The sequence below is a fragment of the Poromitra crassiceps genome (assembly GCF_964638095.1).
Source record: "Poromitra crassiceps genome assembly, chromosome: 1".
NCBI lineage: Eukaryota > Metazoa > Chordata > Actinopteri > Beryciformes > Melamphaidae > Poromitra > Poromitra crassiceps.
Genome location: NC_139623.1, coordinates 76427485 through 76454984, shown reverse-complemented (window position 1 = coordinate 76454984; position 27500 = coordinate 76427485). Strand labels below are relative to the sequence as shown.

The following is a 27500-nucleotide window of genomic DNA, read 5'->3' as shown; positions in this document are numbered from 1 at the left end:
TTGATTGTTCGATTGATTTGTCCGTTGGTTGCTTGGTTGATTGAATTCATGTAATCAATTAAAATGCACTATAACAATGCACATACAAAATGATAGTGATGAAGGTAACACAAAAAGGCAAGTGACTCATTTCCATTTTCCGATTAAAAAAAAGAAAACATGTTTCGGTAAACTGCTATTCTGACGTTGTCAGAGCAAATTGGCTCCATACACTGCAGGAGCGAGCAGAAAGCTATGGTTTATGTCTCTGGGAAAAGCTAAACAGCCTAATTACCGAGCAAATGTTTAGTCAGGATGGCCAGTCACTACTGTGTGCTAAATTGGACCCTAACATAGAACACACAGGGGGCATTTAGCCCGCGGTAGCAACCCTGAAACCTCAGCTACACAGGGAAGACCAATTAAAAACCATTCTCCATGGATGTGTGCGTGTGCATGTGTGTGTGTGTGTGTGTGTGTGTGTGTGTGTGTGTGTGTGTGTGTGTGTGTGTGTGTGTGTGTGTGTGTGTGTGTGTGTGTGTGGATGTGTGTGTGTGTGTGTGTGTGGATGTTTGTGTGTGTGTTGATGCCTGCATCCCACAGAAACATAGGAAGATGCATGATGCTATAGAGGACTATGCGACCTCCAAACCAAGTGCAGGCAGTTTTCAGCACCGTGGATAGGTCACTTTTGCAACCGCTTTTGTCAATAGCTGGCTGCCATTTTTCAGTTCCATGGACAGCTCACACCGGCCTTTCCACCTCCTCTGTTTGTGTGTGTGTGTGTGTGTGTGTGTGCGTGCGCGCGTGTGTGTGTGTGTGTGTGTGTGTGTGGTTGTGTGTGTGTGTGTAAGGCTGAGGGAGTGCAAGAAGTGAGCAAGTAAATAATAATAACCATAAATCTATCCCTGTCCCCATCCCCAGAGGAGAGGTTTTAAAGACTGTTTGAATAAAGGCTTAGGTAAGAGATTATTCACCCCTAGCTAACTCTCCCGTCTTCCCTATACATTTAACCCCCCCTCCCCCTCAGGAAAGCATCATAAAAAACAAACATAGCCTATAAAAGCAGACAGAAAATGAGGCGTATTTTAGAAAGAAAGAATATTTAAACGGGCCCCATCTTCCATTCCTGTACGATTCTGTTTGATCCCATTCCACCCATACGAGCTGCTCTGCTAAATGTATTAAATCACGTTTCCCCCGTGTAATTATCCACAGCCAATTTTGGTGCTTTCCTTAATGATTGTGCTGGTAAAGATAAAGCGATGCTGGCGCCGGACGCGGGGTGAGGCGAGGCCAAGCTAGCCCATCATGGAGGGGCCGTGTTGTTGAAGGAGGTTGATGCTGAGAGAGAAGAGAGGATGAGTTGAAGGAGGAGCGGAGAGGCAGAGAGAGGTAAGTCAAGGAGCACGGGTCATTTCCACTGTTGATTAAGGCCTCCCGAGGTTAATCATGCACGCCAGAGATAGAGGAGGGGGGGGGGGGGGGGGGGGGGGGAGGAGGGGAAAATGGATCTGAGCTATGGGAGGCGAGAAAATATGTTTTATTCATGGGAGTTTTGCATGAGGCATGATCTGCCAACGATGTAGCGTTTGCCCCGCGCCTGCCCCCCTCGCTCTCTTTATTACTTCCTCTCTTTAAATCACTTACTTTTTTCTCATTTCTCTTGTTCACACAGTCGGGCTCCACGCAGCGCAGCGCAGCCCCTGTGTGAGAGATTGTATTTCCTTTGTGCTGACCACAATGGGAAGTTAATGGTTAACTGCAGGACTGAATGGCTGCACTGATGATTTTCATGAAGTCAAGTATGCGGCAGGCACACATCTAACACACGATCCTTTAATTTATCTTCATCATTGTAGTGGCTGCATCACTTTGCAAAACACCAATGTGAACGGACACTCTGATGACATGCTTAGTCACTCTATTGTCTGTCAACTTTGTAATCATCTGTGATTTAACGATCATCTGCGAGATTGTTCTCGAAATGATCTTCCTTTGACAAACAAGGACACGTGATACATTACTGTAACTTGAATTGATTTGATGCCATGCAGAGCAGTGTTGGGGATTACATTCTCTTATGGAACTATACATTAGATAAAATATGACTGAACAGTTCTCTCCAGGTTAAAACTACATTTTGACCTGTCCTGATCAAAGGCAGCCTACTCAGGAACCAGGCTGATCTAATCAGGAGCCCCTCCTCACATCCTGAGATCATTCAGAGGGCCAGACTGAATCTAATCAGCACCAAGATGCTGACTAAGTCATCCCTCAGGTGACTTCACACCTCTGAATGGTTCAAAGCACAGCTCACCACAGGTGGGGTCGCTCCCTCCCAGTCCTCAGACTGAAAGGAGCCAGGCCACGACTCCCCTCGATGGATCGGGGGGGCCCTAAGGACACTCCCTCCCTCTTAGCAAAAGAGGGTTCGGTCGAACCTTCTAACCAGACGCCATTGGCCAATCAGGTGTACGCCCACGTCCACCGATTGGTCGAACTACCACAACAAAACCGTTGCACACAGCAGAGTTCGACGAGCTACCAGAAGTTTCCAGGAGCCTCCTGAGGTCTTCAAGTCTCCATCCAGCTTCACCCGGGGAGGGGGGGGAAAAGGGGGGGGGGGGGGGCAGACCGTGATGGGACCCTCCACGGCTCGCTCCCTCCTTTCCTTCCCCTCCAGAGGAGAGAGTTTGGGGTTTGGGTAAGCGATGGGACCCGCCGCCGCTCAACCCCTCTCTCTCCTGAATATCCGGGCATGAACCAACCAAGCTGAACGACCAAACACACCTGCATTTTGACTCAGTCTAAACCCAGCTCGTTTTATTTTGTTTAGTTAATAGTAAGTCGCAGGGAGACAAGCTCGTTTGTGCCGTTAACCAGCCTAAGTGGCTTGCGTAAATACTGGAATAGTTCTACTTAATTCCAGTATAGATATTACCCGCTAGTTTTAGTAAGTCGCAAGGAGAGAAACTCGTTTGCACGTTTTAACCAGTGTCAGAGGTTCGTCAACGCCGCCCCACAGGGCAACCAGGAGAAAAGCCGAAAGCCCACACGAAGCGGCCCGCGGCCTGAATCGAATCGGCCCGCTGGGGTCCTCGAGGATCCACGCTACCTTGGTTCCACGACGGAGCCCGGAGGACATTCCACTCCTCCGAGTGGAATGACGTGAGACTTTCTGGTTAAATTACCTGGGCAGAGTTGTGGTTAGATACAATTGAAATGCATTTACGTGTTATGGTAACATTGACTGAAACTGCTGTTATATGCTGTCAAGTGCTGGTTTACAACTGAACGTACTCTGTCATGCGCGGAGCGAGACCGGCGATGCGGCTGCTCGCCTCTCTCCCTCCGTGCTAATCTCTCATGCACCACAAAACGATATGTGCATTACAATGCTAGCTATCACTTTGTCCTCAAACTGCACCCTCTCTCTCTCTTTCCCATTCTAACCTCCTCAGCTGGGAAACCCAGCTGACGGATAACCAGAATCGGCATTTATTGTGATTATTGTCCCTTAGAGAAATAAACACCTCCAAATTGGCTTTAAGCCTACAGCAGGCTACTTTCCTTCCCAAATTCGGCCATTTTGGGGGGAGGAAGTAACCCCTACTCTCTCAGAGCCTCTCTGAGCCACCCATAGGCTAGGGTAACTCCAACCCCGCCTACTACTATCTGATACAGATGCAAACCCCTGCGACTCACACCAAAGTGACATCACAGGGAGCTGCCCTGTAGCCGCAGGCCTCCAGTCTGTGACCCCTTCTCTCTCTCTCCCTTAAACCCCATGCACGCACACACACACACACGCTTGTATATTGCTTTCCATTTAAGTTTCTTAGTTGGTAAATCAATGTGATACCTTTGCTCGATGATCATTAATATTCAATATTGTGATTAAAAGGAATCTGTTTTGCATAACTGCGAATCCTTGTGACTTTATTCATGCATATTTACATCTTTGGCAGAGTTGTGATAGATTTGAACTCACTTACCTTCAACCCAAATTATATTAATCCGAGACATTAATATTTGAGACTAACTGTGATTAAGGTTGGGTCCTGCGCAAAGCAGGTGGTGCCCCTAGGTTAATCCTTATCAAGGATTACATATTTGATATTTCAATAATTTTATGAAATATTAATAATTTTCGGATTATTAATATTTTATTTTACCCAACTAAATTTAATCCAAATAACGAGCACAACAGCAGAATGCTACACTTGCCTCCAATGATGGTGGTGGGAGCCTTCAAAATGTATTTTTATCTATTACAATTTCCATAATGGCATCTGATTCTGAACTGAACTGAAAAATAAAAAAGAATAAATAAATGGAAAACTTGTGCATACTCTAAAATACTCCAAACGGTCATTGTGGCAAGTGTACAGTTTCTGATTCAACATACTATAGAGACACATTTCTGAGTGTTTGAATTTCTAGATATAGCGGAAAACATGGAAAGCAGCAAGCTGAAATGGAGTTTACTGAGTAGGTGCTGCATAGAGAATCTATAATGCCACTGGAAGGATTTCCTCACAACACTCAATTTCTTATTCTACTTATTCAATCCTCCATACATTATAGCTTCACTCAGTGACCCTGCTCTGGGTTTGTACTGTAGGTCTATTGTCAGGGATGAAAACAAATGGTTAGAGAGTTTTTGGGGCCGGTGTGCAGAATGCACAGCAGGGCCCTTACATTCCACTCTGTCGCCCAGACCATTTTAGCACGGATGCAGGCACGGATGCAGGCGTTGTAATGTCTTTCCGCTTTCCAGTCCGGTAGGTGGCGGTAATGCACCTCTGGCTAATATTGTGGCTAGCTCGTTCAGAGAGTTCCACAAGAGCCGGTCGTTGGACATTTCACCATCTGGTGCCTCTCTCGGTCCGACTAGGAATTTATTGATTCGATTTTTGAGGAGTTGACATGTATCGTCTTTTTTGTCCTAAGCAGCTGTGAATGTGAATAATCGTTTGCTCCTCGGACTAGGGCTGTCCCGGCGAGTCGACGTAATCGATGACGTCGACGCACGCTACGTGCCTCGACGCGCCCCAATCGTCACAAAATAAAAATAGTGTAGCTCATGTTAGCGGCTAACTGTTACTTGTCGTTACTTTACATGGCAGTATAATGCCACTGAATGACCAAATTGATTTAACTTTTAACCATTTCGATTTCCACTTTCCATACGGACCGCCAGCATTGGTTAGTTGTTAACGTCGTGACAATTTATAACGTTTATAACGTACTCCGACTGGTTTGCGGTGTTGCGCAATAGCTCCAACCCCTGGCTGTATTCAGACTGATAGTATAAACCGGAAGCTGGAGCACGTTATAAACATTATAAATATAGTCACGTTATAAACTAACCAATGCTGGCGGTCCGTATGGAAAGTGGAAATCGAGATGGTTAAAAGTTAAATCAATTTGGTCATTCGGTGGCGTTTTACTGCCATGTAAAGTAACGACAAGTAACAGTTAGCCGCTAACATATTAGCCACATTACCCATCAGCGGAGCGTCATTTGACGTCAGCACACTCTTCCAAACATGTCGCGTGCCTCATTCCAGTCGATTCCACGATTTCAGACGGACAAGCCCGTCTTTATTGTCACACGATTACACATCAACACATGCACGGACGGCCACAAACACCAGCGTTGCCAGACGTACGATAATTATCGTATTTGTACGATAATTTCGACCTCTGTACGATGTACGATCAATAATCCCAAAATCCCCCAAATGTACGATAATTTCATCATTTTGTGACACTTAGACGAATCCTACGTCTATCACTCTATCTGTTTATACAATCATCTCTTCAAACAACATATTTGCAGCCAATACGTGCAGGGTGTTTTGTTGTTGTTGCAACGCAGGCTGAGATCACAGTGTTGAAAAATCATGCCAAGTCCAAAAAGTAGCCTGTGATCAGCCGCAGCCCCCCCGACATAGGCGCGCCGTAGGTCAATAATTTTGACCCTCTGGTACGATAATTCAACATTTGCCATCTGGCAACACTGACAAACACACACATGCTTCCAGTGCGCATTCCCATCCTTTCACATGGACCCATGTTGGGTGTGGATGCTACTAACAGTCTTGTGTCTGGATGATGTGTGTACAGTCCATGTGTGTGACCATCTTACATGGAGCATTTTGTCTTTCTCCAAAATTAAGAGCACTGTTACTGAAAATTGCACACCATTGTACTGTAAGATGATGATTTTATGTTGGACTGCTGCTAAACTCAGTTGACATTGCACAAGGTTTTTGGTATTCCTCCTGAAAGTGACTTGAATTTAATTTATTCTACTATTTTATTTTGAATTGCACTATATTCATTTTATTTGAGGACAAGCTCTTGCTTTAATTTTATTTTATAGATTTAATGTTGGACTGTTAAAGAGAATGAGATGGTTCAATAATATAGACATCAGCAGGTGCTGGTGGAGGTGAGTCAGAAAATATTAGTGTTTTACCTATATGGCTACATCTGGGCAAGAGCATCAGCAAATTGATGGTTAAGACTGAAAAACAGTCTAATCTTAATGTAAATGGTCCTCTAATCTGGTTTCAAGGGGCCAAAATTTTAGACTGAACACAAATGACTCAATACACCTTGGCAGAGTTCTGCACTTTACTGAGCACACCGGCCCTATGCCAGGTTTCGACCTGGCCTTGTTTTTTATTGTTTTATATATATTTTTATTAGAGACCAGCAGTATCAATATACATATAGTAACAGAAATGAGTCTCATACATTTTTTTCTTTTTTTCCCCCTCAACCTCTCACCCTTCCCACCCTAACCCATCAGGTTCAATAGTGCGGTGGCATGTTTTGCATTTCAAAAGACAAGAAAAGAAGAGAAAAACAAAAAACAGAAAACAAAAAACAACAGCAATAACAACAAAAACAAAAACAAAGACAAAAACATTACCAATGTTATCAATAGTACTGTTTATGATTCCCTACACCTATAGAGGCTGGTTGAGGCTTGGTGACGGACAGGCAGCAAGATACTCCCACATCACACGGAGACCCGTAGGACACCATTACTGCGAAACCTCACTGGCAGGTAGCTGGTCAAAATAATTAAATAATGGTTGCCAATAGGAGTAAAATCATTCAACAGAGCCTCTTATGGAGAACTTTATTTTTTCCAATTTTAAAAATGACATGACATCACTTATCCAGGATTTAGACGATGGGGGTAAAGAGGACTTCCACAACAGGAGAATCCTTCTGCGTGCAATTAGGGAGGTAAAGGCAATTACGTTAGTTTGAATATGCGTGGTAATGTGTCCCTCTGATGTTCTTCCAAAGAGGGCTACGTGAGGGGGATGGTGCAAGCTGAGACTGTGTTATTTCAGATACTGTGTTAAAGAATGACTCCCAATAACTAACTAAACTGGGGCATGATGACCAAAACATATGTGTTAAATCGCATGGGGAAAGTGAACATCTACTACATTTATCCTCCACTGTGTCTGGATATATTTTAGACAGCCCAGCTTTACTATAGTGAGCTCTGTGAAGCACCTTAAACGGTTAGAGAGTATTACCTGGGATCATTTCCCTTTGACACAGTTTCATTTGTAATTTTTTTCTATTTGCCTTGTTGTCCTTCTCCTTTCTTAGTGTCCTTCTCCTCTCCCCTCCTTTGGTACCAGACTACACACAAGGTTACAATAGTCGAGGGATGTCTGTCTGTGCCTAAGCCCTGCCTGAGTGTCTAGTGCAGCTACATGTCCAGAGGGACTGGACAGGCCAAAGGGGCCACACTGATGGTTCTATTAGAACAGTGCACTGCTCCGTGTGCTTAATTGGCCAGTGGAGTAGGTCCTTCTTCCATCCTTCCCTTTGGCCACCAGGACCTGATTGAAATGTATCTCCTGAGGGAAGCAAGCAGCTGTTCTCTCCTGATTTCCATGTCTAAAATTAGCTCCTTCCCTCACTTCTCCTACTTTTCTCTGTTCGTGTGCTCTCCTCTCCTCTCCTCTCCTCTCCTCTCCTCTCCTCTCCTCTCCTCTCCTCTCCTCTCCTCTCCTCTCCTCTCCACTCCACTCCTCTCCCCTCCTCTCCTCTCCTCCAGTCCGTATCCATTCCATTCAATTCCCTCCTTTCTTTTATTCTCTCTGTCGCTTTTCCTCCTACATTTGATCCCTGAAGGGTGGCGTTTCAATGGGTTTGCTTTGTCTCTCATTTCCATATTGCCTGTATCTCTCAATGCTCCCCACTCTTTCAAAGTCTTTCTTCTGCTTCAACTTGTCTATCTGAGCCGGGTCACTTTAATTGCCCTTCACTTTGACTGACATGCCAGGGCTAAGCCAGGTCAACAACTTCCCCATCTGCATGACATTATGAAGTAATGACATAATGAAATTAGTTTTGCTCTATATTTAGCTTGAGCTGGATACATATATGACCATGAAGCCATTCAAATGGCATGCAGAGCAATGGAACACCTGATTCGAAGTAGTCTGACTCAGGGCCGCCCAGAGAGATGGCAGTGCCCCTGGAAGGGTCCAACCACTATGCCCCCCCCCTCCCTCCCCCGCACGCGCTTTACTCATATCAACGCTGCAGCTTTCGGAGCTGACTGAAAAAAGTTTGTTAACAGATTATTATTTAGGTCTAAAGCCCTTGCCTGCTCCCGCCTTTTTTTTTGCCTTGCGATTTTGGCATCCTGACTTTTGTTTTGCTCCTGGCATTTTGCTATCACCGGTCTTGTTTTGTTTGCTATCACCTGTCTGTGTTGTGTGTTACACCATAAATGGTCCCTCTAGCTGCTGCTGCCCCAAGCAAAATGGTCCGCCCCAAGCCTGCCTTGTTCTTCTTGTTCTTTTGGCTTTCCAGCAGACTAGATGCCTTGCGGCACATTGCTGCCTCTCACTGCACTGGTCGGATGGGGGATTACATCAGAATGGCACTATTTTCCACAGGAGCACTCCTGCCCAAGCATGCCTTGTTACTGCTGCTGTGTTTTGTGTATTTGTTCGACTCCTTGCAAAAAAATAAATTAGTTGCCGCATTTTCAGGATGGGAGATATATTTTAGTGTTAAAAAAAGAAAAATTGCCTGGCTCCAGCGCCCCCCCTAGAAGCTTACCCCTTTACCCCCCCTTATGGGCGGACCTGGTCTGACTCAACAGAAGTATAGGCTATAGACCTTATTCGCTAACCCTGGACAGCGCCATATTGTTGACATACCGTCCTGCAGCTGACAACTATAGTAACGGCCTTATTTTCGTTTCTGTTCCATTACAAAATAGCGATAGCGATGACAGCAATAAAAACCCCAGAGTTGTTGTTTGTATGCTGCCGTTAATGCCTGTAATAATAAACGAAAATAAAAAACGAGGTGAACAGACTTTGCTGTGAGGAGCTGTCAGAAAGTTTCACCTGCCTCAACTAACTATCCACACACCTCTCCTGTGCTGCTGACGTATCCTCCGTCTCGCTCCCTTCACGTCTGAGGATGGTAGAGATAGAAACAAACCACGGGGACTTTATTGCTGTCATTACTACAGCCGTGTGTAACGCAGGTCACCATCCGAACACTATTGGAACGATACAGGTAACGCTAACGGCGGCTAGCTTCCTATAAACGCTGCTCTTACATAGGCTGTCACTTAGGAGCTGCTGCGTTATGTCGAGAACATGGCGGCGGTGGGCGTGCCCGTACGTGAGTGACGTCAATCGAATAAGGTCTATAGGTTGAGTCAAAGTCTCGTCATAAACGCTGGGGTAGCTGGCTGGGGGCGTGGTCAGGGTGGGGTAAATCCTCCGTTCTCCCCATTCAGCATAGTTAGCATTCAGCTGCTAGCCCAGCCCAGGCAGACACGATCGGGGATTTAACCCTCTTCAGTAAACGCACATCTGAACAGACGTCTATGTACCTGCTCTAGAATCCCCAATCCTGTGGTGTAGAGCCGCAGCACCGTCCTTTGGTGAGTCAGCCCATTGAGATACATGGGGGTTTTACCCCAACCGCGCGCCAGCCGTAGTAACATTTTGTGGGCGTTCCCACACAGACAGACTGTCTGTCTGGGTACAAGCCCTGCCATTGGCCGGCTATTTCAGTCAGAGCTGAAGCGGAATCCCCTTCTGCTTCCGCTATCTGCACGTTTTGAAAGTCATCGTCGCTACGTGAAAAACCAACAATTCAACCTGCAAGTTAGCAACCAACACGCTGAAAATGGCATTACTCAAAAAGATATGGACAGCACTCCGAATTGACTTTTTTAATTGGCCATACACACACTGAAGAAAGGCGACTTGCCCCGAAATGTCCATCGTGTGCCTTAAAAAAAGTATGTGGCATTTTCGTTTGCGAGGATGTAGCCATTTGGTTATTTCGCAAGGGCACCATCGCTGGGCTTACTGTAGCACCGCCCAAGACAAATGTGATTAGTTTAAAGAAATGCCAACAAGGCAGAGTGACTGAAAACTTTCCTTTTTAATAAAGCCTTCTAGTTTTGTGCTTTCCTTAGTTTTTAGGCTTTTTATGTGATTTTTTATGTTCTTTTTAATGTTCTTTTAATCTTTTTATTTCTTTTTATTCTCCTTTAATTTTTTTATTCTTTTAATTATTTTAACTTATTTTTATTTATTTATTTTTTACTCTGTAGCACTTTGGGATTTTGTCCAAAATGAAAAGTGCAATACAAATACAATTTATTATTATTATTATTATTATTTTTTTTTCCCCTATTCCAGAATGATAGTGGGTTGAGCCAGACCTCTCTCCAGTGTTGGCACAGTGCTAATGTGGAGATAGGTTTGGTTAATCGTAGACTCGCTTGCCAGACTATCTCCACACTTTGTTTTTCGTGCTGTGCCAGTGCAAGAGAGAGTCTGGCTCAACTCACTCTCACTCTGGTATAGCGAGAAAAAACCCCTATGCTCCGTTATCTCTACAACAACCACCATAGCAATAAAGTCCCCGTGGTTTGTTTCTATCTCTACCGTCCTCAGACGTGAAGGGAGCGAGACGGAGGATACGTCAGCAGCACAGGAGAGGTGTGTGGATAGTTAGTTGAGACAGGTGAAACTTTCTGACAGCTCCTCACAGCAACCACGCCGCAGGAGCGGAAAGGGATTTCCCTTCGCCCCGTCTGAAATGGTCGGAGCCAATGGCAGAGCAGCCTGCTTCCGTTGAGTCAGACTAGGCTAATTGAGACTAGATTCGAAGTGATGAGCTAACTGCAGCGACACTGTCTGACAAAGCAAGGATAAAGTGAAATGGTGACAATAGACCTTATTCGACTGACGTAACTCACGTACGGGCACGCCCACCGCTGCCATATTGTTGACATTCCGCAGCGCGCTGTTTAAAAGTGGCTGACAGCTGTCATAGCTTAGGACGCTAGCCAGCGTTACTTACTAGCCTATTTAATGCCGTTTTTACGGCGTCAGGAGGTATTTCACAACAGCGATAGTGTATTAAAGTCCCAGATTGACACGGTGGTATTCGGGGTAGCGCACACAGACAATTTCCACATCTGGCGAGCGCGCGCGCTCACAAGCATTGTTGTTTTGGCGGGCACTTTGGTCAGAAAGTGTACTACTGAGTCTGTGGATGTGCGCTCCGATCAGATGGACTTTCTGCCTTCCTTTGGACAGTTGGACATGTTCTAATTCTTTTCTTTCCTGTGTGCGTACATGACCAACCAGTAAGTCATCATTATGTTAATATTCCTGTATTGCATTTTCCTTTGGTTCTAGATTGATCTACCGGCAATCATTGCATTAGCGTTTGTTTAGGTGCGCACTTATAGTGTGGTTTGATCATCCGTTGCGCTAATTAATGCCACTACTGAGATGGAGTTTAGCTCGTGTGTAGCTCGTGATTCTGTTGTTTCTCCCGTCATGTAACCCTGTCATTGTTGTGTGCATTATTGCACCTGTTGCTAATTGTAACAATGTAACTCGGCCACGATGGGCGGGTCTCTTTGATGTCGTTCGGTGCGGATCCCAATATATGGGGCGGCTGTAGCTCAGGAGGTAGAGCGGGTAGTCCACTAATCGCTTTGGATAAAAGAGGTCGGTGGTTCGATTCCCGGCTCCTCCAGTCTGCATGTCGAAGTGTCCTTGGGCAAGATACTGAACCCCAAATTGCTCCCGTTGGTGTGCCAGCACCCTGCGTGGTAACCTGCCGCCATCGGTGTGTAAATGGGTGAATGTACCTACTGACTGTAAAGCGCTTTGGATAAAAGCGCTATATAAATGCAGGCCATTTACCATTTACCATGACGGTTATTGTGCATAACCCCGGTTCTATGAGTGGGAGCTCCTTGGTGTTAGTCATGGTTCAAGACTGGTGTTACAGTTGACCTAATTATCATTTCTATATTATGAGTTGTTTTACCACCATAATTAGCCTATATATTGTTTATCAACAGCAAGCTTGGTTACTGACCTGTTTGTATATTTTATTTCCTCCTTTTTCCAGACCACACACATACAACCATACTATTTCTGTCCCAAGTCTGTAAAGAGCCTATACTGCTGTACTGTACTGAAGAGAACTGACAACTAAACGGTTGAACTCTCCATCTGTCTCCTGCCTCGTGTTTTTACATGGACACCCCAGGGCGAGGACTATCCGTCCTCTTCCTGAACCAGCCATATTCAGAACCCCCTATTCTTCAGATAGTGTGCTGTGTAATAATACACGGCTGTAGTAATAGCAGCAATAAAAGCCTGGGTGTTACTGTCCACAAACGTGAAGGGAAACGTGAAACGTGGGAAACGTGAAGAGACTAGAGGCTAACGTTAGTAGCAAACATTGGGCTAACATGCAAGCAAGTGTCAGAACTAGGGATGTCAATTTTCGGTTAATTTCACTTTCGATTAACCGACGCTAATAATCGATTAACCTATCGGTTAATTCATAATTTTTTTTTTTTTTTTTTGTCTATTTACTCAATGAGCTCATGCCCAAACAAGGCGTGTCTATTTAGATGCTCAAAATTTCAGCATCTAAATGTGTCTATTTGCGTGTCTATTTAGATGCTGAAAATTTCAGCATCTAAATAGACACGCCTTGTTTGGGCATGAGCTCATTGAGTAAATAGACAATTTTTTTTTTTTTTTTTTTTTTTTATATTAACTGATAGACCGACAGCAATAACCGAACAACGACGTTAGCGACGGTTAATCGATTATCGGTTAACTGTTGACATCCCTAGTCAGAACATATCGAACAAACATTTAACGTTAAGGTTATTTACCTTTGCTGTCACGACAATGTTTGATGATGATGATGATGATGATGATGATGATGATGATGATGATGATGATGTCGTTGGTGGCACAAAAGTAAAAATGTCAGACCAATTGCCACAGATGAAATAGTTATAGGACTCAAGGAATTTGAAAGCCTTCAGCTCCTGAGACGTGTATGCCAATACTGTATTCACAAGGTAGTCGTAAATGTCCAGTACGTTATACCTGGCAAATATAACAAGTTATCTTTACTCTAAGTCAGTTTTTTATAGGGGTCCGCACCTCCGACCAAACTTGTTTTTTCATCACTTCTCTTTGACGAAGCCATAGCTGTTGCTATACGCTTGTCCAGACCTACGTTATGGCTGCGGTTTGTCAACAATAGGGCGCCGTCCAGGGTTATCGAATAAGGTCTATTGCAATGCGAGTTACAGCTGCTTTCCAGTGACATCTCACTCGCAGGAAAATGTGCAAATCATTATATATTTCCCCTCGAGACATGGAACCAGAGCCCATTCACGTACTTTACCCTCCTGTCCGCACAGCTGTCTCCCTGGATGAGCTGAATCTTAAGTATCAGTGGGACCTCTCACTGGGACCCCTGCCGCCCTCTGGATCTACATACGCACAAGGTTGGCCGCAGGGCTTCCCACATTCTTCTGGGTATAATAAGTGCAATCATGCTGGGCAGATGTGCCTCCCTCCACACACTGGACTGCATCAAATACGCCGGCCAAACGTTCTATTCTTTCTCAAAAGACCACACTATTACTAATCCAAAGTGCTCCCTGTAGAGCTATTCACAGCACACACACACACACACACATGCACACACACACAGACAGTATCTCTGGCCAAAGCAAACTCCTGGACAAATAGTACTGATACGAGTATCCAGGATGCTTCTGGTCTGCTCTCCGACGTGACCTTTACAGTGAGAGCAGCTGAGTCTACTAACCTTTCTTACTTAGGCATTCAAGAAGCAGAGAGAGAGAGAGAGAGAGAGAGAGAGAGAGAGAGAGAGAGAGAGAGATAGATGCAGACAGACAGACAGACGGACAGCCTGGAGCTAGTGACCTTTATAGCAGGAATGGAGCTGAACTGAGCTCTGGCGCTACGCTGTATGGCTGGAATACTGAGGATTATCAAATGAATAGACCCCGTTGTTAGCTCTGATTGGCTGAGTCACCTTTGAAGCCACGGTGTAACACCCCCGACAAATGCACACCTGTGACCTGGGGTCTCATCTATCAATCCTGGCGTAGAATCCCTACTAAAACCATGGCTAACCTGTCCACTGACTATCTACTCGATCCAATCTGTGTTTCACCACCCAGTATCATCTTGTAAACCTATACCCGGCCTATACCCTATACACCAGAGTTCAGTGGCCCTCATTGGCCCTGCGCAGACTTACTGGTACATTTTTATTTACAAGTCCATCCTTGGTCTGCTTCCATCTTACCTTTGTGGGTATATCTCCATCAAAACTAGAAATGAGTGCCTGCGCTCAAATGACACCCTCTTAAGGTTCGCACTGAACTTGGCAAGCAGGCCAATGATCCCGATTAGCACATTTAAAAAATATAGTGAAGGGCTTGGAGGCAGAGTCAGTTGGAGGTTGCGAGTGCTTCTGTAGCTAGGCCTGTTTTCCTCCTGACTCTCTTTTAGTCATAGTCATAGTCATGTCTTTGTTTTATATGTGCTCTTAATGTTTGCTTTCATACATGTTGTTAAACATGTTTTGCTTTTGTGTTTTAATGTTTCCTTATGTGCTGCTTTGCATTTCTGTCTGTCTTTTTGGCTTTTGATTCTGTGATCTGTTTGCAACTGTTTGCTTTGACATATGTGCTTTTAATATTTTATTGTGTGTCTGGTTGAAACTGTATTGCTGCTATCTTGGCCAGAAGGAGAGAGAAAGAGAAGGAAAGAGAGATGGAGTGCGTGTGTGTGTGTGTGTGTTCGCTCGTTGCTCGGCGCATACTGACAGAGAGGAAGAGAGACTCTGCCACTGCGAGTGCACAGCGCTACTGTGTGTGTGTGTGTGTGTGTGTGTGTGTGCGCGCGTGCATGCGTGCGTGTGTGTGATTCGATTAAATCTTATGACGTGATAAGATCATGCATTTTAGCACCGCGCGCACCGCTGTCTTCAATGAGGAAGTGGAAACCTTGTAGAAAAGTGGCGATTTTGGGGGTTTGGGTTGAAAGTAATGTCTCCTACTTTCTGAGGCACACAATTACTCACATAAGACCCTAACTTTAATAGTTAGAAGGTTTTTGTGGATTTTGGTTTCCAGGGACTTTAAAGATGGGTCAGAGTTACTTTGCGTATGTGTGCACTTCTCACTCAGTGACTTCTCTTCGCCACTAAGCAACTGGGGGCACTGGACTTAAAGATGGTTCAGAGTTACTTTGTGTGGGATAAGGTGCATATGTGTGCACTTCTCAGTGACTTATCTGTAAACAGCCTTTTTCCCCTCTAGTCCACGCTGGGAGAGTCTGGCAAGCGAGAGTAGGGTGGGTGATATGGCATAAAATAATATTCTTGACATTATGACAAAATACGACATATTTTATTATTAATTTCAAGAACATACAATTGCAACAAAATAAGTGTAATAGTTTAATTACATGTCAGCATAAACGTAAAATGTTTGCCTTCAAAATGACCATGGTTTGTTGTTGTACATGCTCTTTTGTAACCACACCACTTCCATACTACTGAAGTCACTCCCCATTTTGGAATTAACTCCTACAGCGATGCTTTTTTGTTGCTGTGCGTACATTACTACGCATGTAACGTACATCATACAGTTACGCAGCATAATGGTGAGACATCATTATGTCAACAAATCAGAATATTGCCATTATCATGATACGATCACAATATGCATTTTTGCCGATATGAATATGAATTGTACCGGTATTTTCGTGAATGATAGAATATGGCACACCCATCATAGCGTGAAGCCCAAGGATGTGTTTACAGTGATTTTAAAAGAGCTAAGATGAAGCTTTGTTTTGGCTGTTCTGAAATCATTGTAAAGCTTGACCTCGACCGGCTTATCGCTTACATGAAATGACCTGGTGCTCAGGGGGTCAGGAGGGATGACACATAGGGCATGTTCCAGCCAGTGTCTGTAAGGTTACACAGGTGGCTACACAGCTGGATTCACAGCTGGACACGCAAGCCTCTCACACTGACTGATTCTGAGAGCGCGGGGCAGCAAGGTCACAGGTTCCATCCTCACAACATCCACTATGCATTCATCAGCCATATGTATCCCGTCATAATGTCCTTGAGCGAGAAGCAAATCCCAGTTCAGTCATTTTCGGCTGGATAAGAGCATTGGCTATGCCCAAAATATAAATGTAAAAAAACAGAATTGTAGGTGTTCTCCCGACAGGAAAGTTGTGTCAGGAAACAGTTGAAGATGATATTTTTTCATATACGGTATATATTTTTTGTGTGCAAAAAGCCTAACACAAAAAAGTATAGCCTCTGTGCCCTCTCTATTGGACTCCACGCCCACTGTGACAACTACAGTACTGTATCTCACTCTCCTTCCCTTTTCCCATATAGGCATACACACAATTTAGTTTCATTCTCTTTCACTATGGCCTTTTTTGCGCCTCCATTAACATGCATCTCATATCACATTGCACCCAGATGCAATCTATCCAGATTTCATAAGATTTCCACCTCCCCTCTCTTGCAGAAATGAAACTCATAACGACAGCAAGACAGTGAACAATACAAATACAAAATTATGCTTCAGTCTTTTGACACAAGAAGGCAATATGAGAGTGCAACACTGTATGGCCTTTGTCTTTGAAGCCTCTGGAAAGCAGAGGAGAACAGTAACAGTAGCATGTTATGCGTGCATTGTTACATTCTCTTTATTCTTTATTATTACGTTAACACTTTCTTACAAGAAGGTCATGCAAACATTCACAAGTGATTGTGCGCGTGTGTGAGAGTGTGCTTGTTACTGTATTTGCGCATGCACATGCGTGCACGTGTGTGCGTGTGCGTGTGCGTGTGTGCGTGTGTGTGTGTGTGTGCGTGTGCGTGCATGCGTGTGTGCCTGCATTCGTGATCCAAACATGTTTTACTGTCTTGATAGTGAACGGGTTTCCTGCTGTGAACAAATTGAATGCTACCCCTGCAGAGAATGAAGTTACCTTTGTATTCAGCACTGGGATACAAACACCTCGGGACAGTCATTTCTGATCTGGATATATGAAATTAATTATCCTGCACCAGACAGGCTGGGTATGGCAGTGCTGTTGTCATTTACATAATTAGACTGGGCAAGCTGTTGGTGCTGCCATCACAAACTTGACGTCCATATCAACCCACGGTGCCAGATCGACAAAATATCTCCCGTTTCTCTGGGGTGCTGCTACCAAGTGTTGTCGATTAAGTGTGATGTGTAGCGACGGAGAGACGTACATGGTGAAACAACCACAAAGGGGAGGGCAAAGTGTTTTCTGGTGTGTGTGTGTGTGTGTGTGTGTGTGTGCGTCAGGGGAGGGTGTCTGCCGTTTCCAGAGGCATCTGGGGTGTGAATGGCATTGACAGAATTGTTCAGGTAAAGACAGAACATCCTGGAAGAATGTCTCCCATGATAGCACCTCCATGTGCTACCCTAACCCTAACCCGCACGCACGCACGCACGGCACGCACAGACGCATTTGGTGTATGAAATGCAATCCGGTTTTAGAGAGTCACACTACACTCTACTGATTCATGTTTTTTATTTTTTATCTGATTTTTTGCCACACCATTGCCACACCATGGAAAATTTTACCATGAATTGCCAAATCAACCATTTGGCAGAGCAGTTAATTTTTTTTTATTACCCATATAAGATGTTTTTATGTTGCATCAAGTTACATAATTCTGTTTAGTAACATGATGATATAATGTGTCGAAAAAACTAAGCTTACATTTGAAAATTCAACCAAAATTTGTCCACATGTCAGGAGTGATTTTCTTTTTCCAATTTCCTGGGAGCAGACACATGTTGGTCCTCCTGAATTTAAGGAATGAAAGTGGCTGACTGTAGAAAATAGAGTAAGGCAGAAAGTGAGGCTTACCTACAAAATTCTGCAAGGTAATGAATGGTTGGGCCAAAGTATTTTAGGAATTATTTTATGCTGTTTAAGGACACTCATGGCTATTCTACTCGGGCAAGGCCACAGATATTGTGCCAGGTAGATTAAAGACCTGTTCGGAGCAGAATAGCTTTCTATATATGGCAGCAGCAGCGTGGAATAGGCTTCAAATAAAAACGAGTCAGTCTGACCACAGTTTTAAATGTAAATGTGGGAAATGGTTGGCTAACAGGGTTGAGGTAGGACATTGGAATGTACTCTGGATGCATGTTGTATTGTACTTTAGCTATGTGGGATCGAATGTTGAGGGGAGTGTGTGTGTGTGTGTGTGTGTGTGTGTGTGTGTGTGTGTGTGTGTGTGTGTGTGTGTGTGTGTGTGTGTGTGTGTGTGTGTGTGTGTGTGTGTGGGTGTGTGTGTGCGTGTGCATGTGTGTTCACACTGTATATGTACAGTAGCCTATGTGGATATGTAGGAAAGTAGGCAATATTTTCACTTTGTATGATTTGTAATTTTTAACAATGTTATTGATCCAATTTAAGCTTGGTGATGTTTATACAGTGTTTTTTATATTGTTTGTTGAGACCAAGGACCACATGTTTTTTAAGATGCATGTCTTGTGTAGCATGTACTTTTAATAAGTGTCAAATAAAATAAACTAAACACAACACAGCACAGCACAACACAACGCGCACGCACGCACGCACGCACGCGCACACACACACACACACACACACACACACACACACACGCACACACGCGCACACACACACACACACACACACACACACACACACACACACACACACACACACACACACACACACACACACACACACACACACACACACACACACACACACACACACCATTAATTTTCTTTAAACCACATGCCACAGATGACCTATTGGGTGGGGTTGCCTTTCAGCTAACCTAAGGCAGCTGGATTCGCTCATGATCACAACAGACCATTTGGCAGCGTCGGGTTATCTTTCAGCAGACAATCACGTTTCAGCATTGTAATACAGTATAATGCATATTGCTGCAATGCTGTCATTAGCATTTAGCTCTAAATCTGAATACAGACTCACTCTCTATTAAAGTCAGGGAGCTCAACTAAGGAGGGCAAATAGATATGGGTAAAACCCTATGTCAACATCTACAGTATATAAACCCACACAGTCATTTCAATTTACTGACCAGACTCACTTCCAGACACCATTATTCTTTGCCCAGTATTCCTGCCTTTGAACCAGCCACATCCATTAAAAGGGCAAACATATGAACCTCTGCACCATTCTCAGGCTGCGATGTTCAAGCTCACTCCATCCAGAGTGACCAGGGATCAGCTGCTTGAGTTCAAGCTCACTCCATCCAGAGTGACCAGGGATCAGCTGCTTGAGTTCAAGCTCACTCCATCCAGAGTGACCAGGGATCAGCTGCTTGAGTTCAAGCTCACTCCATCCAGAGTGACCAGGGATCAGCTGCTTGAGTTCAAGCTCACTCCATCCAGAGTGACCAGGGATCAGCTGCTTGAGTTCAAGCTCACTCCATCCAGAGTGACCAGGGATCAGCTGCTTGAGTTCAAGCTCACTCCATCCAGAGTGGCCGGGGGGATCTCACTATCCATTCTCAGCCAAGGGCAGGCATTGCATGGTTTTATGACAGAGGTAGACCTGGCCCTCATCAATATTTCACATGCACACTGCTTTCTTCCATTGGGCAAAAGCAGGGAGAAGGAGCTGAGAGCAAGAGGTGAGCCAAGTAAGGACAGAAGCACATATTTGGACAGAAAAGTGAAAGTAAGGAGGGGAGGGAGGGGAGAAAGAAATTGAGTATTGTGCAGAAACAGAAGAGCGAGATCTGAAAACACTTCAATCTTCCCAAAGAGAACCTGTTCCTCTCCCACATCTCCTCTCTGACTGAGATGATGACAAATGAGATGCAGCTGTGTGGAAAACAGGCTCTGAAATTGCGCTGCTCGGACAAGAAGGCATCTGATTTATGTAGCCATCTTAACAGTGTTTAAACGTGTGTGTGTGTGTGTGTGTGTGTGTGTGTGTGTGTGTGTGTGTGTGTGTGTGTGTGTGTGTGTGTGTGTGTGTGTGTGTGTGTGTGTGTGTGTGTGTGTGTGTGTGTGTGTGTGTGAGTGAATGAGCAGGGCACTATAAAACGTTAACATTATTTTCATTTAAGTCTTTGTCAAAATAATAAAAGCAGAGTTTTCTATAAGGCAGGGATCTGGCTATAGTTAGTTTGGCCTCAACTATCCGTCTCCAGTCCCCTTTCAAATATAAGGCCAGGAAATGGCAAACCATGTTAGCATTCAGACACGTTTGCAGAACTTACCCAGCAGTTTTTTTTTAAAGTAAATGTGATAACAGAATAGAGTCATGGAAATCAGAATGATTTTGGCCACTGAAATCCTCAAATCCTCTCAAATAGACGTGGAGGAGACATGTGCTTCATGTCTGCTTCTTTTTCCCTCCCAGGAAGCGTTTCACTTCTGCTTTCATATGGGCAGAGAAGGGGGATGATTGCAGGCATATAGCATGCATTGATGAGGGAAATCAGACTAATCATTGCTGCCACCAAAACTCCCAAGGTCCCCAAATCAACATGTCACAGTGTGATTTTCTAATGTTTGGTGATTGTGTTGACAGATAACAGTTCATTTAAGAGCGGTCTTGCAGAATGCTTTTCCTCCCGAGGGGGGATCTGGGAGATTCAAGGACAGAAAGTGCTCGTTTTAAAAGACGGCTCTTATCATTTGGCTCATGTGACAGACTAACTTTAGCGTGACGTTCTTTCACCACAACCTCCAGTGGGGGCCCACTGCAGTGTCAGGGTTGACAGTGAAGATCTTGTCTCAAAGCTAAGCTCAAACTGGTCTAAACCAGCATGAGCACACTGGATATATGTATCATCTGGTACATGATGGTCTGAGTATGCACTCTTACCTTCAGGGTGATGGTACTGTTTGCCTAGGATGAAAACTAAATGAGGCATTACATCCTTTGTTCCACGCAGCATTCAGCTGCTTAACAAGTTTACATTTTTCGGGTTTGATTTTTAGCACTTTGAATTTGCACCTGGTGCCCTTATTGATCATGCACCTGGTGCTTTTTATTGGTCATGCAATGCGATGCTTTTTTATGATTTATGTATATTATGCTTATGTTTGTGTTGTGCTTTATTATATGTGTGCCTGCCGGTCATGTTCATGTTATTTTGGGCTCTCTCTGTGCAGAGCAAATTCCCTGAGGGGCAATAAAGGTTTCATTCATTCATTATTTTGCTCCAGGGGCAATGCCCAGACACCAGAGAGGCTAATAGCACAGGCGGTCAGTGCACTTTCAGCCATCAGCCTACTATACTTTGCAAAACCCCCCAGTAGAGGGGGGTTTCATTCATCTGATCTGCGGATTCATTCATCTCACATGTACATACCACGTGTATATACTTGTAGCTACCCTTTTTCACACCTTTCACTCGATTACAGAAAAGATGGTGTGAAATATAGGATGATTGCTAATAATTTCATCTCTCTGTCTGAAACATTATATTCCCTAAATATCCGACACTCGCTCAGCTACAGGAAATGAAGCCATGATTTGAGGATTTGCGCTGCACAGCGCAAAGCAGTTAGTCCTACAATTAGATCATAATGCATATCAGAGCAATTTAGAGGGGGCCCGGAAACTGTGTGTGCATGTGTCCAGTCATACACACATATACTACAGGTGCCATAGATGTGTGTGTGTGTGTGTGTGTGTGTGTGTGTGTGTGTGTGTGTTATGCTTAATGAGGTGCTTTTTCATGCTCATTTGCATGCCTGACAGGAAACGCCATGAAGTCGTCACATTTTCTAAAAATAGACACAGCTTCATGCATCTTCCACTGGCACAAAATGTATAGGACAGGAAAATCCGTCTCAGTTGCTGTATAATGGGCTTTAGTCAGATGAGCGCTATATGCTTTTACAAACGATCACATCCATGCAAGGAATCCTCACCCTCGCTTTCAGTCACACACACACACACACACACACACACACACACACACACACACACACACACACACACACACACACAGAGAGAGAGAGAGATTGATGAGCTGGCACCCTTAGGTGAAGCGAGCCTTTTATCTGCCCTGTGATCAGCATGAATCTTATCTGGCTTGTGTATGTGTTCCTGCCAATAGCCTCATTATAGGGGTGAGGGAGGCAAGCGGGAGACATATGTGCTTGACTCTGATCTAGCAAGCCTCTGTTTGCCCATTAAGGGTGCAATGGATTTCCTATATTGTCACAGGCAGGCAGAAAGGGACGGTGGCAGGCAGGCAGGGCGGGCTGGCCTCTGAGAGAGGATGGGTCACCACCAGTGAGATATTATGAGTGTATTGAAAGAGTGGGATCACACAGAGCTGGGGGTTTAGGCACAGCCAGAGAGCGGGTTCCCCATTATATATAGTGACACATTAAGAAGCAGCAAGTGTATCGAGCAAAAGGAGAAAATGTCTTGTGAGTTTGGCAAACGTAGGGGGAACAACAGTATACTATTGTTGTTGATGCTGCTGCCATCGCTGCTGATGATTATGATGATTATGGTGATGGTGGTGGTGGTAATGATGATGAGGAGTAGGAAAAGGCGGAGGAGGACAAAGATCATTTCAATTGCTAAGTAAGGAAATAATGATTAGATAGACACAGATTGGCATGGGTATTTTGATGCCTCTACAACAATTATTTTATGTTGCGTTTGTGTGTGGTGGGAAAGAGAAAGAAGGTAGTAGCTGTAGCCCCAAACACAACCTACTATTCATTAGGGGTGTGCCACCTTAGGCACCTCACGATTCGATTCGATTACGATTAAGGGTGCTACGATTCGATTATTAAACGATTATTACGATTAATCACGATTTTCGATGCATATTTTTCACCAAACAGGATTTTTTTTAAGCAGGGGCGGGTGCGGGGAGCCGAAATCCTACAGTTCCCACAATGCACTGGGCTCGCATGGCACTGGCCCACCCCTCAGGCATTTGACTGATATCAAACTCCAGTAGGTGGCGGTAATGCACATATATGTTTGCCAACCGCCATAAAACTCAAAGAAGAAGAAGAAGAAGAAGGCTTCGACATAAAAACATTATGAGAAGAATAATAATAACTAGAAGGTCTACATTTCCTAACGAAAATGTAATTGTGCTTGCTGTCCTCGCCATGCACCACCTGGCTTGCAAGGTCCCTGCCCATGCAATTAGGGGGACTAATGCTGCCTTCCAGACACCTGGGACGTGGGTGTTTCCCAGTGGAAAAGTCCCAGTCCCCACCTTCAACACAGTATTTCTCCTATAGGCTCAGAGTACATCCGTCCACACCTGTACCAAGTTTGGTTAGCATCGGACGATCTTTGTGAAATAGGCCCCACCCACCGAACTTTGGAAGTCGATTATATCGCAACGGTGCATTTTTTTTTCAAAAACCACGAAACAGTGTTGTGCAGGACACTCATCACATGATGTGTGCTTTGGTTTGGTGAAGATTGGACAAAATTTCAAGGAGAAATCGCAAAAAAACTGTTTTGGACAAAATGCAAAATGGCGGAAAATCTAGTCTGACGGAAATGGGCGTGGCCTAGTTGAGTAGATGCGGGAGGACCCAAGGAATCCAGGAAAAAAAGAATTTTGATGATAGACCCTACGGTTCAAAAGTTATGGACCAAAAGGTAAGGAGGCTGTTATAGCGCCACCATCGGGTCGATTGGTGTCATTTTTTCGGGGATAGTAAAAGACCCCTCTGGGAACCTCCCTACAAGGTTTGGTCGCTCTATGCCATATGGTTTCTGAGATACAGCTAATGGAATGCAAGCTTTTGCCAGATTTATCTAAACCCAATGCAAGTCAATGGGGGAAAAAATGGCGCCTAATGGCGAATAGCGGCCAAACCGCTTTCACAAACCCTTAGAAAAGTCATAGCACACCTGTCCTCAATAAGCCGGTCATTTTGAGGTCTGGCATGTCTATGTGGCACAAAAATTGTGGGAGTTATTACGCGTAGAACTTTTGTGGCAGATATAATAATAATATTAAGTATGTCGGACTTCAAGATTATGCCTTGCTTGTCAGCAAGCACAATAATAAATAAAAAAAATTGCCTCCAAATTGCACCAAATTTAAACGGTAGTATATATGTCGGGAGATGTCTTCATAAAAAAAAAATCATGCATTTTAAGGCATTTTCCTAGGAGTTAGGAGCATCTGATGTTGTAACTATTTCATGTAAAAATGTGTAAAAACGGGTACATTGCTCAGCGTTGATTTCGTTACTTCAACGCACCTTCTACTAGATGTAAAATTTGACGAGCTTTCCAATGCCGCCAGTCCCGTGTCTGTACGTGCTTCCGTTCCCGAGATATGGTCTCTTTGCAAGGAGCTATGGGAAGCTAACATTAGCTACCGTAGGCTAGGCGGTGGAAAAAGATGGCTGCCTTTTGTTTTTCTTCAAGACCTCTGAAGGGGCGTGGAGGACCTCTAGAGGCGGGACCATGGCGGCACAGGCCCACAAGTAGTGTAGTTCATAGGTGCTCGACTTCCGCAAGGCTGCACTTGACGCCCCGACGCGTTTTACGTCAGAGCGTCATGAAAATAATGTGAGAGATGGTTGATAGGTCAGGCTGTGAACAACCAATTTCAAAAATTTCAACGGATTCGAAAACCTTAGGGGCGTGAGATTTAATATATATATATATATATATATATATTCCCCACGGGAAAGCCGTCCTTTAAGGAACTGCTTTCGGGGCGAAATACCGTATTTTTTGCAAATAAAGCAAACAAAAATTGCAAAAAAAAAGAAAAAAAGAAATTGCAATTTTTTGCAAATCGATAATCGAACATTGTGAATCGATTTTAATCGTCACGTGACTCATCGCGATGCATCTAAAAAACGATTAATCGGCACACCCCTACTATTCATCAATATTAAGTACAAGTCATGAGCGATAATGCTGTTTGTTTTAGAAAAATGACACATCAAGTCGACATGATGGGAAAGGGAAAAGACTCCTCCCCAGGTGCTTACCATAGATCATTCATTTAAGGAGAAGTTCACCAAAAAATTACAATTCAGTCATTACTCACCGCCCCTATGCCGGTGGAAGGTCGTGTGAAATGTTTTAGTCCACAAAACATTTGTGGAGTTTGGAGACAGAGTTACAGCATTCTCCTAAACCATTGAACCAACTTTCAAACGTCAAGAAAAAAAGCCTCCATAGGCCTACTACTTGTCTGGCATCACCAGGAGCCGAGTGCACCAGCTGGGTGTAAAAAAGTGTGTCTTAACTGTTACACCGGTCTTAGCTACGCCCGACGTTGTGATTTGAATTTACACCGAGTGCACCAAGCCTGACTTACCACGGTCGTAGCTGCGCCTGGTCTTTAGGCTGCGGACGTGCATGTCCACGTGAATACGTGCTTGTTGCCAAGCAACACACTTCTCTCAGACGAGCTGGAGACAGCTGACAGACAGCTCCAACTCAGCTCAAACTTATAGAGTTGTATTCAAAGCATAGAAACATTCTCACAGCTAAATTTAACAGCGCCAACACAAACAATCAGAAACAAGATGCATGGAATTTGATCACAAGTGCAATCAATAATGAATGCGATGGCGGACTGCGGGCAGTTGACGAAGTCGGGAAGAAATGGAAAGATTTTCCGACGCATCAGCTTTTAAAAACCCGCTGACAAGCGGAGGTTCCTGCGCCCAAAACGTCCATTTACAGCACATATCGATCAATATTTTTGGAGAAGATTCCCCCGCATCACAGGACTGAACGGCATTGACAGCACAGAGCTGTCAGTCCCGACAGCGCAGATCAAGATGAGACAGCTGTCAGCTCTGTGCTGTCAGTATGGGTACGCCTTGGGTGTAACTTTTACGTCTGCTCCATACCAGACGTAAAAGTTACACCCAGGCGCAACGCATACAGGGCTTAAGACTACATGGTGCACTAGTCATAAAACTAAGTTAGTCGTAACTTTGAGTTCTAAGTCGGACGTAACGTTACACCTATAGGCGTACGCCCAGCTGGTGCACTCGGCTCCTGGAGTATTGTCCGGTAAAATACATTATTTTGCGGACAGCTGCTGTCTCGCTCTGCTCCGAGGCACAGAGCACTCGCCTCACAATCAGTCAGTCCAATCCCTCATCCCAGACACACCCACTTTCCAACGGTCAAATCAAACTCCTCCACACATACTATGTCCCGCCTCTCCACCCTGTTTCACTCGGAATATGTCTTGATAAGGAATCACATCACCCGGGAATGCCATTTCAGCTCGACTTTAAAGTGAAAAGGGGACATTTGAAAGTTGGTCACCATTCACTTCAATTGTTTAGGAGAATGCTGTAACTCTGTTTCCCTTAAAAAAAATAAAAAAAATAAAAAAATCACCCGACCTTCCACCAGCATGAGGGTGAGTAGATACTAATGATTGAAATTTCATTTTTGGGTGCACTTATCCTTTAATAATAGCATTTTCTTCTTTGGTATGCTTGTTTGATTTGATGACTACTGTGTCATTTGGCTTATCGTTATGTCTGCACAGGCAGTGTCTGATGTATTCAAGTCCTATGCTTCTTCGTTTTTAGCCAATGATGGCAGCAGATGCTAAACAGATGAAAATTATAGTCCTGTTGGGCTAAATCCTCAGTGTGGAGAAGCGTATCTGCTGGAGCACGGCTGAATGAAATCAGGTTATCTCCTCTCAAAGAAACACTCTGCCTCTCCTCTCTGTCTCTCTCTGATCTGTCATCTGTGCTCGCTGCCATCTTGCAGGCACAGTGGATTGATGCAAAAGATGTGCTTGGCTCTGCTGACTGAGGGGGAATATCACACAATTAAATACTTTTAGCTTATTATTCTCCTGACCTAGACCTGTCCCCTTCAGTGTTTGTGAACCTGAATAATTCACAACCAAAGACTGCATCTATTAATCTTGACATCCAAATGAGTTTTATATTGTGTTATCTTTGCCAAACCAGAAAACGTATTCTGATCCTAAGCAAACCATTCTGTCCAAGTCACCTTGTCCACTGTTTGCTATTCGCTATTTGCATTAAATGACATCACAGTTGGTAAGTGAATATTAAACAT

General features: G+C 44.3%; 1 protein-coding gene across 1 annotated transcript in view; it reads right to left on the bottom strand.

The window, feature by feature from the left end:
• Positions 1 to 27500, bottom strand: part of cadm2a (cell adhesion molecule 2a) — a gene marked incomplete at both ends in the record, with an annotated part of 630124 nt that overhangs the window by 119168 nt on the left and 483456 nt on the right. The gene's annotated exons all lie outside the window — the stretch shown is intronic.